Consider the following 16,291-nt stretch of genomic DNA (forward strand, 5'->3'; position numbering starts at 1 on the left):
AGTCATTACCCTTAAGAAACTCACAATCTAATGAAAGGAGATTTTAAAAACCAAGCCAACTTAGTAAAAATAAGGTATCTAGGGAATAAATATTAAGTAATTAACAGAGGAAAGACACTAGAATTAAAAGAAGTTGGGAAAGTCTTCCTGTAGAAGAGGAATTTCAGTTTAGTTATATAGATTAAATGTATAAATGGGAATCTATATCCAGCAAGACACAATTATCCTTTAATTCTGTTTCTTGACCTAAACAACAACATACATATGACATATGGAGTTTTTAAAAAGGTACTGAATTGGGGTCAGGAAAAATGGAAGTAAAGTCTGGGTTCTGACCCTTAAGAGCTATTTGACCAAATCACTTAACTTGTCTAAGCCTTAGATTATCTCTCTGTGAAATGACAGAAGTAAACTTTCTGATATACATGATTTTTTGTTAAAAAACACAGAAGCAAAACATAGTTTATAGATTGATTTGAAGGGGACCTTATTATTAATATATGGGATATATGAGTGCTTTATAGAATGAAATCACCTTCTTTTTGCAGAAAATGCATTTCTAAATTCTTTTTTGAATTAATTTGTGATTTTATTAGTATTGGGAGATCCTGGTGAGGATCTTCTTCTACCAGAGAACAAGTGTATCTGAATCTGGATTTTGGTTCCACTTAATCCTATAAGTTTGGGCTGAAGGTAAAGGGATTGCTATTTCTGAATGAGTGCAAGAGAAAATCTAACTAGAAGGTCCTGAAGACAAGACAAGACAAGACATATCAGAAAAAAAATCATTTAATAGTTTTGATTGTGGGGGATATAGAGAGGTTTTGATCCAATATTATAATTACTTCCCATTTTTTAAACATGGATAAAGCAAACTCTGGTAAGGAAGGGAAATTGTCATTAAAAAAGTACTTTGTATAGTTATAATTTGAAATAAATAGCAAGGTAAGAGATGAAGTATTTTCCACAATGTATCTGTATGAAGGCTAATTGTCCAGCAAGTGTGAGTATTTCCAGTTTTGGAGTCATCCTGATATATATCATGTCAAATATATACACTAGTTAAATTCCATTAGAACAAAATCTATGCTCCTCTGGCCCAATATATTTTCTCTTTATGAAATATCAACTTTCAACTGAAAGACTCAAAGTTTTGATTTCAACAGGCCACCTTACACTTACCCTAGCTAAACCATACTAACCTTGAAATCCTACCCTAATAACAAGTGAAGCAATTTAATTCTCTGTTCCCAAATTCCCTCTGCAGTTTGAATTGCAGAAGTAACCTTTGGGGCTCTCAAATGGGACATAATGATCTTAAACAGTCCATGAGCCACCTCACTGACAGGCCAAGGTTATGGGTACAGTGATTTTGTTGCTTTTTACCTGATTTTTTTTTAGGTTTTTGCAAGGCAAATGGGGTTTAATGGCTTGCCCAGGACCACACAGCTAGGTAATTATTAAGTGTCTAAGGCAGGATTTGAACTCAGGTACTCCTGACTCCAGGGTCAGTGCTCTATCCACTGTGCCACCTAACCACCCCCATTCTTACCTGATTTTCAGGAGGTCCTGGGGAATTTCTTAGTAATACCAGCTTGGCCTCCTTTGAGCCTTGCTGAGAGCCTATACAGAGAGCCATACTGTTCACAACTACTTGGGACAGGTGACAGAGAACAAATATATCATTGTGATTTGATTTTTATTTATGTTGTTGTCTCCAGAAAAGGATGACATCACCCTATCATCTTTTCTAGCTGTATGTTTTATGAGAGCTACCACTCCCAACCCTACTGGACACAAACACATACATAGAGGGGCATGTATATAATTATAATTTAACTGTTTTCCCCAAGGGAACAGCAATTTTCCACTTCACTTCCTGTCTAAAAGTGCCATTATGATGATCAGTCTTCTAGAGGTCAAGAACAAAGGATTTTCTATAGAAAACCCATCTTCTTGTTGCTGGTTTCCCTTCCATATCCAACTAAACCCTTGTTATCCTTCCCATTAAAGCATAGCATAGAGAGTATGGGTCTTGAGAAACTGTGTTATAATCCTCAAGAGAAAAATATGGATTCTCCAAAGCATGAATTGAACCCCATTGCCTAATGAATGAAAAAAGTACTGAAGATCAGAATGTCACCCCAGATATAATGATACAATCAGAATGCCAAACCTAGGATACAAAGATAAGGATAATCTTAATAGCCCCATATCTGGGATAAATCCCTTGGAAGGGCCTAGTTCATTACTTTGCATGCTGTAGGCTAGTCACTGTAATTTTAACCAGCAAATTGATGAATATTATAAAACTAAATAAAATGTCAGGAAGGCTGAATTAGAGAGTATTAAGGAAGGCTGACTTTCTTATTATGATGAACTCATAAACAATATAAGTTGTCCAGTTTTGGTGTACAATACTACATCTGGGCATGAAACATTAGAATTTAGTTGGTATAATAGGAGATACTAAATTTGTCAGATCTATCTAAAGCTGAAAAGAGGTGTCACAAATATCATATGCTTCATACCATACTATGATTAATAGAATCAAATTCTTGAAAAGAAACTTTAAAATCTCCTCAAATTTTGACGATCAATTTTTGTTTATTTTCACATATGAGTACAAATATTTTTCAGAACAAGAAAAATTAAGAACATTTAGGCAATTTCATTGACAGAAGATGCTTAGGTAAGTTATAGTATCTTCATGTAGGTAACTACTCCTGTCTGTTTCTTGTCTAAAAAACCCCCCTTATGTATTTTTGGGGATTATACCAAGTATTATTGACATCAGGTAAGTGATTCTTAAAAATGGTTAGAGATTCAATGACAGAACTCTATAATATAGAAGAGGCATTAGCAGAGAAGTAGTCAGAAATAAATAAAGCAGTAAGGAAATTGTTAAACTCAGAGAGGCTTAAAACTTTTTGTTATTTATCATTATCTCACCTAGGGTACTCAAAAAGAATGCATTTTTGTATCTATCAAACCTAAAGGATTGTCAAGTCCCAGATGTCTGAGGCTAGAAATTTTGGAAGAAAATGATATCTGAAACTAACTGGGTTCCCTGTGATAGGGTGAGAGGAAGAAGAGCAGGGTTCCCTAAAACTTGCCATAAATTTCTTGGACCAAAGTATGGTAAAGCATAATGGTACCAGTTCACATAAATGGCTTAGAGATTTAAACAATTATGTTCTATTTATGTGATATTCAGTTTAGTTATTAAATTGGAATAAAAATTATTTTCTCTCTCTTTCAAGAGACATATAAAGAATAGAGTTCAGAGGAGAGAAGTTGTTCTATGTAATATAAAATTATCAAAAAGGGAGAGAGGAACATTTAATATAGGATAACTTTTTAAGGTAAAAAAATCAATACTATTATCAATAGTACTGATCTTTAAAGACTCTAATACTGCATTAAAAATTGAAGCATGTGCTAAACAATGCAATTTTCCCATGGAATAGATACGATGACCTTCAATAAGTCTTTTCCCATTCTATTCTATTAGTCATCTTTAACAGTCTGAATCATTGAAATCTATAGTTCTTTTTCATAGGAAACCTGTTATTATTTTCACATTTTTGACAAATGATTTCACATACATGAAAAAGGTTCAGTCGTCCAACTGGTATTATTACTCAATGAGTCTGAGAAGATAGGAAAAACTATGCAGGATGGTTATAGAATCATAGACTGAGAGCTGGAAGGGACTTTAGCAGTTATCTAGTCCAAGCTCCTGGTTTTAGAGATGGAAAAACCCTAGGTTTATATGAGTTGCCCATGATCACACCGTTAAGAAATGTCAGAGGTAGAATTTGGACCTATGTCTTCCTGATTCCAAGTCAGGACTTCCTCTACTCCACTAGTATTTAGAATGGAATGAGGAATGGATTCTAAGTCTGTCATTTGAGGTTCAACTGAACTGTTGGGAAAGATCCAACACCACAAGAATGAGCAACAGATTTTATACATAACAAACACATACATTTATTAGAACAATTCATGTAGCCCTTTGTCATCATCATAGGTAATAATTATATGGTTCTTGGAGGTTTCAAAACACTACATATATTTCAATTTATCCTCACATTTTATCTCACCTGGGAGGGAGACACTACTAGTATCCTCATTTTATAGATAAATGAAATAGACAGACTTGTTTAGGGTTACACAATTATGAGGATGAGGATGATGCAGAGACCCCATATACCAAATGTTGTGCCAAAATGTTTATCATTTTCACAACTACATAAAACTCAACATGACTTAAAGGTAAACCCTGCTGAACATGGAAAAATGCAGCTGCCCTTGTTTCTGAGCAGAGCCCATTCAAATGATTATTTGCTAAGTCTTTCCTTCTTTTCTTGCCTAACTTTTCAACATTTCTTTGATCATCAGCATTTCACCAAAGGGGAGAAAAAAGAAAAAGAAAGGACATACAAATTTCCATGAATTTGGTTATTTACTAATATTTAGGTACAAGAAAGTTGAAATGACTGAGTGAGGATCTAAGGATTATCTGTGAATTTTGGTTCTCCATGGTAATTGCTATGCTCATTTCATAACTGGATGAATTTAATTTTTTACTTGTGTACCTTTGGCTACTCCAAGCATGGTATATTATAGAACATTTGCTTATTTTAAGTATTTATAGACTTCTATGAACTATCTATATATGTCTGTCTATCTATTTTTCTATCTGTCTGTCTGTCTATCCAAAACATAAATGTCTCAACATCATGAAAAGATCCATATAATGGCAAGTGTAACTGTTTGTCTTTCTTAACCATTTAGTAGATTAATAAACAAGGAAGGAAACCATTTAACCTCATTTTCCCTCAGACTCATATCCTCCTTACCTCCTACCTAGATACCCAGAAATTATGAAGCATACCTTATCCCCTTTCAATCCTGCTTGCTTAACACTTAGCTTCAGCTAAAACCCAGGGTACACAGCATGTCCAGGTGGCTTAGGGTTTTAATTAATCGACAGATAAATATTTGATTTGTGTACCTTTGAAGATTTTCTGCAACTATTTTGTCTTGATGAACTTGTACGTCATTGCCCAAATTCAGCTGTCCAGAAGGTAGGTGGCCTACAGTACCTACAAAGGAGAAAAGAAGAAATGTCATTAGTTGCTCTCTGTCATTTGATTTTCCCATCTTATGGGTTTTGCCCTTTTGTAACTTCAAAGAGAAACATCATTAAGAACTCTACACCCTCAATTTGATCTGCACTGAAGATTTTTTTTATGTCCACTTTAAAAAGTCTTTGAAGTATTGTGGGTGAGTCAATCCTCTTATTTTCAGTTTTGACCTTCACCTGAAAGCATCCCTCCTCTAACCTCTTTTTAAAAAGAGTCAAGCAAAAAAGAGATATTACTAACACAAAAGACAACCTAAGTAATCTAGGTAGGAATAAAAGGAATTAAAAAATCTCATCAACAAGATTAATCTCAGTTTATTTTCAAGAACTGAACTAGCATTGATCAAGGAATATTTTGAGGGACTTTAGAAATATTTCTAATCTATGCCATTTAAAAATTTTACAGGAGAATTTTTAAAGCACTACAATTCTTGTTAAATAAAAGAGAAGAAAATAGGTAATAGTCTTTAAAAATGAACAGCTGTTGAACTATCTGGATATTTTGAAGAAAGACAAAAACTGCTTTCAATCCATTAAGTATGGAGTAAGTAATCTTGCTGCTTTGAAAATTATAGCATAGCAAGAGAGTTATCTTGCACACACATATCTTGTTAAATCAAGATCTTGCAGGTACAATCCATTATTTTGAAGTTCTTTAAGAAGTTAATTTTATTTCTCTCTTCCCATCTAAATACTAATCTTTATTTAAAACTTCATTTTCTGAGAGAATGGGGGTAAAACATGGGGTCCTCTCAGTAAAAAATTGGTCCTATATGTGCAGAATGCACTGTATGTTTGCTTTATTGGTTTTCAAGGGAGGGTTCCAGTGTTTAGGGAAGTATTAGGAATTGTCATTTTAGAATCCTCAATTAAAAATAAAATTAAAACCTCATCTAGAACATTTTTTTTTTTAGATTTTTTCAAGGCAATGGAGTTAAGTGGCTTTCCCAAGGCCACATGGCTAGGTAATCATTAAGTGTCTGAGGTCATATTTGAACCCAGGTACTCCTGACTCCAAGGCCAGTGCTCTCTCCACTGCTCCACCTAGCCGCCCCCATCTAGAACATTTTAAACCCCGCAGTGGCAATTATAATTTTTTTCATAATCATCAAAGATACAAAGAGAAAACTAGCAACACAAAGTCTAAGTTCACACTAGTTAACTAAGGGACCTTGGAAAGTAGATTTGGATCTGGAAAGGTACCAGGGAGATCACTGAGTCCAACACTCTCCTTTTATAGATAAAGTTACTGAAGATGTGGAAGACTAAATGAATTCCCAAGGGTCATCAAGTTGTATCTGAAGCAGGTGCTGCACTAAAGCCTTCCTGTCTCCAAGTCTGCACTCTACCTCTTCCTGCTACTAGTTACCTCCAAATTGACTCTGAGATGATTGTGGTGATGCTAGTTAAAACAAGGCAGATCCATGGAACTCACTTTGGTCAAGAACATCTCCTCAGATCGGAATTAATGATGCCTTGTATAAAAGTGAAAAGAATCTGGATTCAGAATCAAAGGGTCTAAAAAAAAAAGTCACTAAAATTCTATAAGCTCCAATTTTTGTGCCAAACACTGTGTTAAGGGTTAGGGATACAAAAGACATGAATAAAATTGTTCCTTGATCTCCAATAGCAATGAGCAATAGGATATTTGTACTATCTACCTCAACAAATTGTTATGGTGATTACAGAAATCAGATTTGGAGATACAAGAGACCCTAGAGATAATCTAACCAAACCCTTTCAACTTACTGAGTAAACTGAGCTCGACCTCCAAAAATTGACTTGTTCAGGATCACATTTGTACTAACTTTTAAACTGACTTTTAAACCCAGGCCACCTGACTCCAAATCCAGTGACATTTCTATTCACCATGCTGCTCTTTAATCAAATGAGAGAATATGTGAAAAGTGCTTTATGAAGTGCTACCTCAATATAACTCTGTTTCCTTCTCCCATTCTGGTTCCTCATCCCAGTGTGGAGGTGGTCCAGGGATGTTGAAGGCTATTCTCTGAAGGAACATAAAAGCTGGCAGGTCCTACCTAGTTGGAAGGCTTCAAATGTAGCCTAGTGCCTGATTCTGTGTGTGTTGTCTGAGGGCCAAGCTAGCAAAGTTCGAAGAGTCTCATTATTGGGTTGGCAGCAGTCTGGCAAAAGTTTTGGCCATGATAATTTTCAAATTTTCAAATACCCGATTGTAAAGGGTTATAGAGAATATCTATCCTAGTGAAATCATTGGATGTTTTTATATTTAGATGACTACTACTACTACTACTACTACTACTACTACTGCTACTACTACTATACTATTTTTTTTAGGATTTTGCAAGGCAAATGGGGTTAAGTGGCTTGCCCAAGGCCACACAGCTAGGTAATTATTAAGTATCTGATGCTGGATTTGAACCCAGGTACTCCTGACTCCAGGGCCGGTGCTTTATCCACTGCACCACCTAGCTGCCCCCACTACTATACTATTAATGCTATTGCTACTGCTACTACTACTACTCTTCTACTTTTACTACTACTACTACTACTACTGCTACTACTATACTACTATTGCTACTGCTACTACTACTATACTACTAATACCACTCCCCTTACCACTATTACTACTATAACTACTACTATAGCTATTCCCTAACTGACCTCTTACGAATCACATCTGTCTCCTCATGCCAACTTCTATGCTTCTGCCAGGCTAATCTTTACTTTCATCATGTGATGATTGGCCTCTAAAACCTTCAATGACTTTCATTTTCTTCTTATATTGAGATTAGTCTTTTTTGTCTGACTTTCTTATCTCCAAATATATTGCCAATGATTCTCCAACACCAACCTCTCTTCTATAGACTGATCTCATTATCTTGTTAACATCCATAACTTGTTCTGGCTTCTGTGCTTTTCTTAAAACATGGTTTTCCCCTGACTTTCAGAACTTTTGATCTTGTTGCTGCCTTACTTAAATCCTTCTCTTCCTTCAAAGATCAGATAAAATCACATCTTTTTCAGGAAGTCTTCCCTAAGAACTCCAGACTTTATTTATCTCCTCACTTGAAAGCACATAACACTTTAAGGTTCAAATAAACCAATTAGAACTTTCAAATTTGTGCTGCCTTGAAAAATTTCCCCTAGTTCAGCAGCCTTGGCCATTCTTTCCTGGAAAGTTTGTGAGCTTTGTTTTGGAATGTTTAATTCTTGTGTTATTTACATTCCCCTGCCCCTGCTCAGTATCTAGAGTTGCTCCCACTACATAGCATGTACTTTCTTAGGACTTATTGGTGGATTAATGCAGTATCACTGGAAAGTGTAGCTTTGTTGTGAGTCATTTCTATATTCCTTAAAACTGGTTTCTGAGTCTGGCTGGGGGGTTATGTTAACTTTAAAAATGTATATAAGGATTCAGTTTCATCTAGAATCGATAGAACTTTCTCTTGAATAGACTTTAGGTCCTGACAGACACCACAGAGGAAGAAAATATTATTTTTTTTTGTTTTGTTTTTGCAAGGCAATGGGATTAAGTGACTTGCCCAAGGTCACCGAGCTAGGGATTATTAAGTATCTGAATCCAGATTTGAACTCAGGTCCTCCTGATTCCAGGGGCCAGTACTCTATCCACTGTGCCACCTTAACTGCCCAGAAAATACTATTTCTCTCAATATTTAGTCCCATTTTCCAGTTTTTATTTGAGTATTTCTAATTAGCCTTAAAGTTAAATATATGAATCTATTAAAAGTATGGTAAAAGAAATAAACATTAGGTTAATAATTTGAAGTAAACTGTCATTGACAATTTTTTAAATTTTATTCTATCCATGCTTTCCATAGATTGTAGCAAAATTACTTTAAGGAGACAATGAGGGAGGTACGCAATATTGGATAGGACCAGACTTTGAGTCAGAATGGGTTTGAATGCTACTAGCTACTAAGTGGTGCTACTAATATGGTTGCCTCATTTCTAAGTGACCATCTGTAGTCTTCCTGATTTATATCTGACCACTGGACCTAGATGACCCTGGAGCAGAAAGTAAGGCTGGTGACTTAGCACAGCACAGCTTCACTCAAATTCAATTCAGGTACTTGTCATGATGTCCCTGATGTCATAGTCTTTTTCGAGAATGAACAACAAACATCAAACAATTTCTACCTGTGAATCATGGGCAAATCACTTACATTCTAAGCCTCAATTTTCTATCTGTAAAAGACAATATTTATAGCACCCCTTTCACACAGTTGTCATAAGGATCAAATGAGGCCACATATATATGATGATTTAAAATGTACAATAATATAATAATAATAATAATGATTTTAAAGTTACTAACACTTATTTAGCACTTATCCAAGAACTAATGTAAGATGGTGATGATGATGATTATTATAGAGAAAACTTCCAACATACACACAACATGCCAGATGTTATAGAGATTACTAGCTACAACAAAGAAAGAATAGCAATGGAGATGTTCAATAATTCATCAGAGATAATACCTAAGAGTGCAGTGGTAATATTTATAGCCTCAGAAGTCTAAGTGAAAATGCACAAAAATTGAGTAATAAAAAGATAACAACCTAAGGATCTAAATTCAGCCTTAGAAGTCATATTGACACTAGGTACAATATGACTAATGGCAAATGAAGAAAAATTATTCAGTTAATAGATTTGACAAGCTAGGTATACAGTACTACTATCTATCATTTGCTTTTAAGAAGAACTCTATTATGATGGAAAGAACATGTATGAGGATCAAAGAATAAGATATACCAGACATATAATATGTGCAATGATAACGATAGACCACACAACTGGAAGCTATAAATAGAAAATGAGTTCTGGAAGCAGATCATAGGACAAGGTCCTAGGAATGATTCAGTAGCAACAGGGTATTTAAATTATTCAACCATTTACTTAGATGAGCTTGCTTTTCTAAAAGCAGAGTAGATGATACATTTCTGACTTTATTTCATGATAAATTCATCCTTCAGAAGGTGGAAGGAGAGATGAGGAGAGCTGCTATCTTAGACCTGATTCTAATGAAGAACTGGTTGCTAAAGTAGAAACAAGAGGGACTTTGTGAAGAAGTGACTATACCAAAAAACAAAACAAACAAAAAACAAAACAAAACCCAAACCCCAAAATGTTACTAAGCCATCTGAGATTTTGCTACAGATAAGAAAGGGAGTGTCATGGACATAGTAAGTTTTGAGATGTAAGATTTCAAAAAGTTCACAGAAATAATATGTAGGGAGTTCATGACCTGAAAGTTCATAAGGGAAGTTAGTTTATTCTTAAAATGAAATTGAGACTAGAAGCACAAATGATTGTGATGAGAAGGAAAAGACATATCAAGACATACCAAGGTATGTTCAGAAGATCGTTTTGTTTTTAGATATGTTTAGGATATAGGAAAATGAGCTAGTTCTTTTTTTTTTTTTTTTTAGGTTTTTGCAAGGCAAATGGGGTTAAGTGGCTTGCCCAAGGCCACACAGCTAGGTAATTATTAAGTGTCTGAGACCGGATTTGAACCCGGGTAACTCCTGACTGCAAGGCCGGTGCTTTATCCACTGCGCCACCTAGCCGCCCCCAGCTAATTCTTTAAAAATAAGTTCAGCAGTATGAAAATTCAGAAAAGAAAAAAAGAACATTAATCTTTGGTTGAAAATAGAGACAATGGGCGGCTAGGTGGCGCGGTGGATAGAGCACCGGCCTTGCAGTCAGGAGTTACCCGGGTTCAAATCCGGTCTCAGACACTTAATAATTACCTAGCTGTGTGGCCTTGGGCAAGCCACTTAACCCCATTTGCCTTGCAAAAAAAAAAAGCCCTAAAAAAAAGTAGAGACAAGAGGAAGATTAAAGAAAGCTATTACTTGGAGAGGAAGTATGATATAGTGATAAATACTGAAATTAGAATAGAATTATTCAACTTTTATTTGTTTTATTCATTTTAGTTTTTTGTAAGGCAATGGGGTTAAGTGGCTTGCCCAAGGCCACACAACCAGGTAATTATTAAGTGTCTGAGGTCATAGTTGAACTCAGGTCCTCCTGACTCCAGAGCCGGTGCTCTATCCACCGTGCCACCTAGCTGCCCCTTTGTTTTATTTTCTTACCAAGAAAAAAAAAGATCTTCAAAGTGAAGAGTAAAGAGGAAGGGAAGAGAATAAGCATTTATTAAACACCTACTATGCACCAAGCACTGTGCTGAGTTCTATATAGCTATTATCTCAGTTGATTCATACTTACAACCCTGTGAGATATGTACTATTATTATTCTCATTTCGTAACTGAGGAACCTGAGGCAGCCAGGGTTACACTGCTAGTCTACTAAGTGTATGAGACTGAATTTGGATTCATGTCTTCCTGATAGTAGCCCAGAGCTCTATGTATTACTAACTAGCCACCTAGGATATATAGAAGAAAAAGGGAATATGGAATTGCTATCAAGCTAGGGAGGAGATGTGACTAGAGTATCTCAATGAATTCAGATTACTAAATCCAGATTAACTATAACTCAGGATACTTTGAGTATACTGGAAAGTTTGTGAAGCAACTATTGCTGGTCTTTGAAAAATCATAGGAAATAGGGCAGATATTAAATGACTAAAAAGGTGAATATAGCTCCTATTTTGAGAAAGGAAAAAGAAAGTAGACTCCCCAAAACTTAAGTCTGATTAGCAGGACTCAGATTTCTTAATGATTTTATATATTATTAAAGTCATGGCTTATGAGTATTTAGAAAGACAGATACAAATCAGCGGTGAGCCTACATGAGTCATTAAGAATGTCATAATCAGGGCAGCTAAGTGGCACGGTGGATAAAGCACCGGCCCTGGAGTCAGGAGTACCTGGGTTCAAATCCAGTCTCAGACACTTAATAATTACCTAGCTGTGTGGCCTTGGGCAAACCCCTTAACCCCATTTGCCTTGCAAAAAAAAACCTAAAAAAAAAAGAAATGTCATAATCTTTTCCTTTTTTGTTGAGATTGCCAGACTTGAGGCTTGGGAATGTTATAGGTTTGTACATGTATTTGTGTGATGCCAAGACACCACACCATGCACACATATGTGTTTGTATACTTTCATCCTTGTAAATATCTACCTACATATACACACATAGCATATCCATACACATGCCTATCCAGCTACACATATATGATATTCTTGCACTTTTGAATCTGGCAACTTATCAAAAATGAAAAAGATTCTATCATGACTTTTTCTTGGCAACTCTTTTTGTATACATGCATGTGTATGGACTGGGTGACAATATTGTTATGTACTTAAAAACCGGTGGCAAGATCTTCCCAAATAGTGGTGATTTAAGGATTGCTGTCAAACTGGAAAGAAGTACATAATGGAGAACCAGAGAGTTCTGTCCATGGTGCTATTTTGTTCAACATTTTAATCAATAACATAACACACATATGACATGTGTATTAAATTTTTGAGGAGACAAAAAAAAAACTGGAAAGGATAGAAAACAGGTTGGATGACAAAATTGATATCCAAAAATGATTATCACAGGTTGAAGACAATCATATAAAATTTGATGGAGATAAATTTAGTCATATACTTAGATTAAAAATGAACTGTTCAAGTATCTCTCTCTCTGTATATGTGTTTATATATATATGTAATATACATATGTCAGTTCATGTAAAACATCTGAGTATTTTCATGGGCTACAATGTGATTTAATGGTATATCTTGCCAACAACAACAACAACAACACTAAATACAAACTTCAGATGCATTTAGCCACCTATTATCTAGAGATAGATCTTGGTAATCTTCTTGAAATCTGACCTGGTCAAATTACATTACATCTGGAATATTGTGTTCAGTTTTGGACATTATATTTTAGGAAAATAATTAATAAACTAGAGAACATGGAGGAAAACAGCTAGAATAGAAAGAGGATTTTTAAAACATATATAAGGAGTAGATGAAGGAATGGAGGCTCTTTAGCATGAAGAAAGGAAGTCTTTGGGAAGGAGCATGATAGATGTTTCCAAGTATTTGAAGAATATTTGTAAAAAGGATTAGAATTGTTTTGCTTGGCTTCAAGGCAGAGCTGAAACAATAGATGGATATTGCAAGAAGGTAGTTACATTTCCATATTTGGAAGAATCATGTAATAAGTAATCAGAACTGTCCAAAAGCAGAATATTTTGACTTGGTATATAGTAATAATAGTACTCATGTTTATACAGTATTATGCCTAAAAGGTTACAAACCACTTTTACACAAGTTGTCACATTTGATTCTTATGACAATTCTATTAGGTAGGCATTATTACCTGTATTTTATAAATGAGTTTAAGTGACTTGTCCAGGGTCAGAATTTGAACTCAGGCCTCTATGACTCTAAGTGTATCCCTCTATCTATTCAACTACATAACTAGTCTATCCCTCAACAATGGAGGTCAAGAAGAGGATGGATAGCCATTTATCAGGGATATTTTAGAGGAGAGTCTTATCCACACTCTAGTTGGAGAAGGTAGCCTCAAAAGGGTCACTCCAACACTGTCACTATATTTAATAGGACTAGAATTTAAGAATACTTCAAGGACCAGGCTACATTAATTCATACTGCATTATTTTTTCCATAAGGCAAAGAAAATAGAGATAGAATGAAAAATGTTATCTCAGAGTAAAATTATAATTAATTTTTTTTATCATTTGGTGCACGTAGTCTATCTAATAGTAAATGTTATCACCTGACAAGTTCAACTTAAGAATTTAGAAGTTGGAGTTGGAAAGTTTAGGACCTACCTTACATAATTTTTAGTTCAGTAAGTCATTTCAATTAGTACTTGATCCTTGTCAGTTGATTGTTTAGATCAGCTTAAATGATGTAATTTATTTCTCTTGACTTCCTCAGTTGATTAGATAATAATTAAGTTGCATTCTGGGTTTCATACTATGTGAACTTACTGGACATTTCTAGGAAAAATTATTAAAATTATATCTCTTAGTGGAAAACACTAACACCATTCATCAATATAAAGAGATTGAAATAGTAACAGGTATTTTTAAACACTGTTGGGAAAAAAATTTGTCTATTGTATCCATGTACACATTTAGACAGACGTATATAGTAAATATTTGTTTTATTGTCTTATACAAATATTCTTTAACTATGTACTAAGACTGGTCTTGGCCCTATTATGGAAGTTTACTTCATTCTCCCTTTTCCTCCCCCATGGAAAATCCAAATCAATTCAGAAACTGTTTTCCCTTTGGGAGTTGATGTCCTCATTAGGGAAGCTGCCCTGAGCTACACAAGTCATACTATTGTGAATGATGAATGCATGTGAGACCATTACTTCACACACAATGACATGAGGGTTGAAAACATGTGAACAGGAAGCCAAGCCCAGTAGAAAATTGAAATTTTTCCAGCTTTCCAGGGAACATAGAAGTTGAATACAAGAAATTATCTTCTGGAATCAGGTATCCGAGGGACCATATAGTTGTGAGGTCACCATTTTTGTCCCAGAGTGAATAATACCAGTGGGTCAGACAGCACCCTGCTGCAACTAGTCAGAATGAGATTGTTTTAAAGCAATAATTAGCTATAAAATCAGGGTTCTAAAGAACCAGGCAAGAATCTCATATGAAGAATGGGGGGGGCACTGCACGTGGGAGTTCAACATAAGTTTCATATATGATCATGTTAAGAGAAAATGTTGCCCAACACATCTTACTTACTACTCCTTATTTAATAGTTAAATATACATCGACAGATGTGAATATGCAAAGGAGTTATAATTTCATCAGTGTTGGGACCTCCCACAGTGCTTCTAATAAGGCAATCCAATAAATTACTTATTGATTATGTCCTAAGGAGTTCCCTGACTTGCTCTCAGTAATGTAACTTTTAAGTTTCAGAAGTGAGATTTGAGCCTTGGTCTTCCTTATCCCAAGTCAAGTATGGCATCTATTATATCACACTGCCTTTAAACAATTACATGCTATTTTTAAAAATAAATCTCTGGCATAACAAAATACTCATATCTGAATGCTTGAAATCAAAAAGTATTTCCTTTGTTTGGTACTTTTTTATCTTAACTCACTACTAAGTTCAAAATTGAATATATATTCTCTATCTTATTGTCTGAAAAGAATCTTAGCATAAATAGAATCAAATTTTACTCAAATGTCAGTGAGGGGCACTTAGAGATGGCCAGTTGTGAAGTCAGTCACTGAAAACTAAAGGGTCCCTAGATCCTACTCTGAAGAGTGATTTCTGAAGAGTGATTAATTTTTTTAATATATTGAGAGAATATGGCATGATTCCATGGTGGTAACTTCCTAAACCTACTTTTTAGTGCTCAATGGGCATGGATTATCTGGCAGAAAGAAATATCACAGGGTTTTGTGAGACTTCCCATAAGGTCTTGGGTTAATTGCCAACAAGGCAAATAGCATGTACTTTTAAGTTTTTAAGCAAGTCATAACTCTGAAAACCAGCAAATATGATGAAGACATTACTACAGATACTAGTTATCACATAACAAAGAATTTTGTCACTAAAACTGTTCTGGCAATAGGCAGTGACTGGAGTGGTAATGGGGCAGAAGAAGAGTAAATTCAATTGACTGCTAAAAGAATTTCTGGGCAAGACATTATCTATCTTCATGCCTTCATTTTTAAACTGGGTCTCTTGATCAGGTAATGATTGTTATTTTTGATTCCTCTCTGCTTTTTGGAGTCCCAGTTTTCCTAAAAGACTTAATTCAAGCACCACATTTAATGTCCTCTCCAAACTATCTTGTATTCATTTTCTGAATAATTTGTGCATGCATGCATTTATGTATATATATATATATATATATGTATATATATATATATATACATATATATATATATATACATACACACACACCATGAGAATATATACATTAATGAACATGTCATTGTCCTCATAGAATTTAAGGTCCTTGAAGGCAAGGGACATTTTGACTTTATATCCTCAATAATTAACAATTGTTTAAATGTTTGTCGATTTTTTGATAAGGAATAAGTGCTGGAATTGACCATGGAACACACAAAGGTCTTTACTAGTCTGCCTCCCTATCCCTGCTCCTCTAGTCCCATTTAGAAGGAACAGGAGTAATTTTAAAAAATTAATCAGAATTCTTCT

The 16,291-nt window shown here is 34.9% G+C and overlaps 1 protein-coding gene across 3 annotated transcripts in view; it reads right to left on the reverse strand.

The window, feature by feature from the left end:
- SULF1 (sulfatase 1) overlaps nucleotides 1-16,291 on the reverse strand; it is a 207,148-nt gene that overhangs the window by 156,468 nt on the left and 34,389 nt on the right. For all 3 annotated transcript variants that reach the window (XM_074202298.1, XM_074202300.1, XM_074202299.1), the window contains exon 2: nucleotides 5,021-5,111. The gene's annotated coding sequence lies outside the window, so the exon portion shown is untranslated. The remainder of the gene's footprint in view (nucleotides 1-5,020; nucleotides 5,112-16,291) is intronic.

This window comes from Macrotis lagotis, chromosome X, assembly GCF_037893015.1.
Source record: "Macrotis lagotis isolate mMagLag1 chromosome X, bilby.v1.9.chrom.fasta, whole genome shotgun sequence".
Lineage (NCBI taxonomy): Eukaryota > Metazoa > Chordata > Mammalia > Peramelemorphia > Peramelidae > Macrotis > Macrotis lagotis.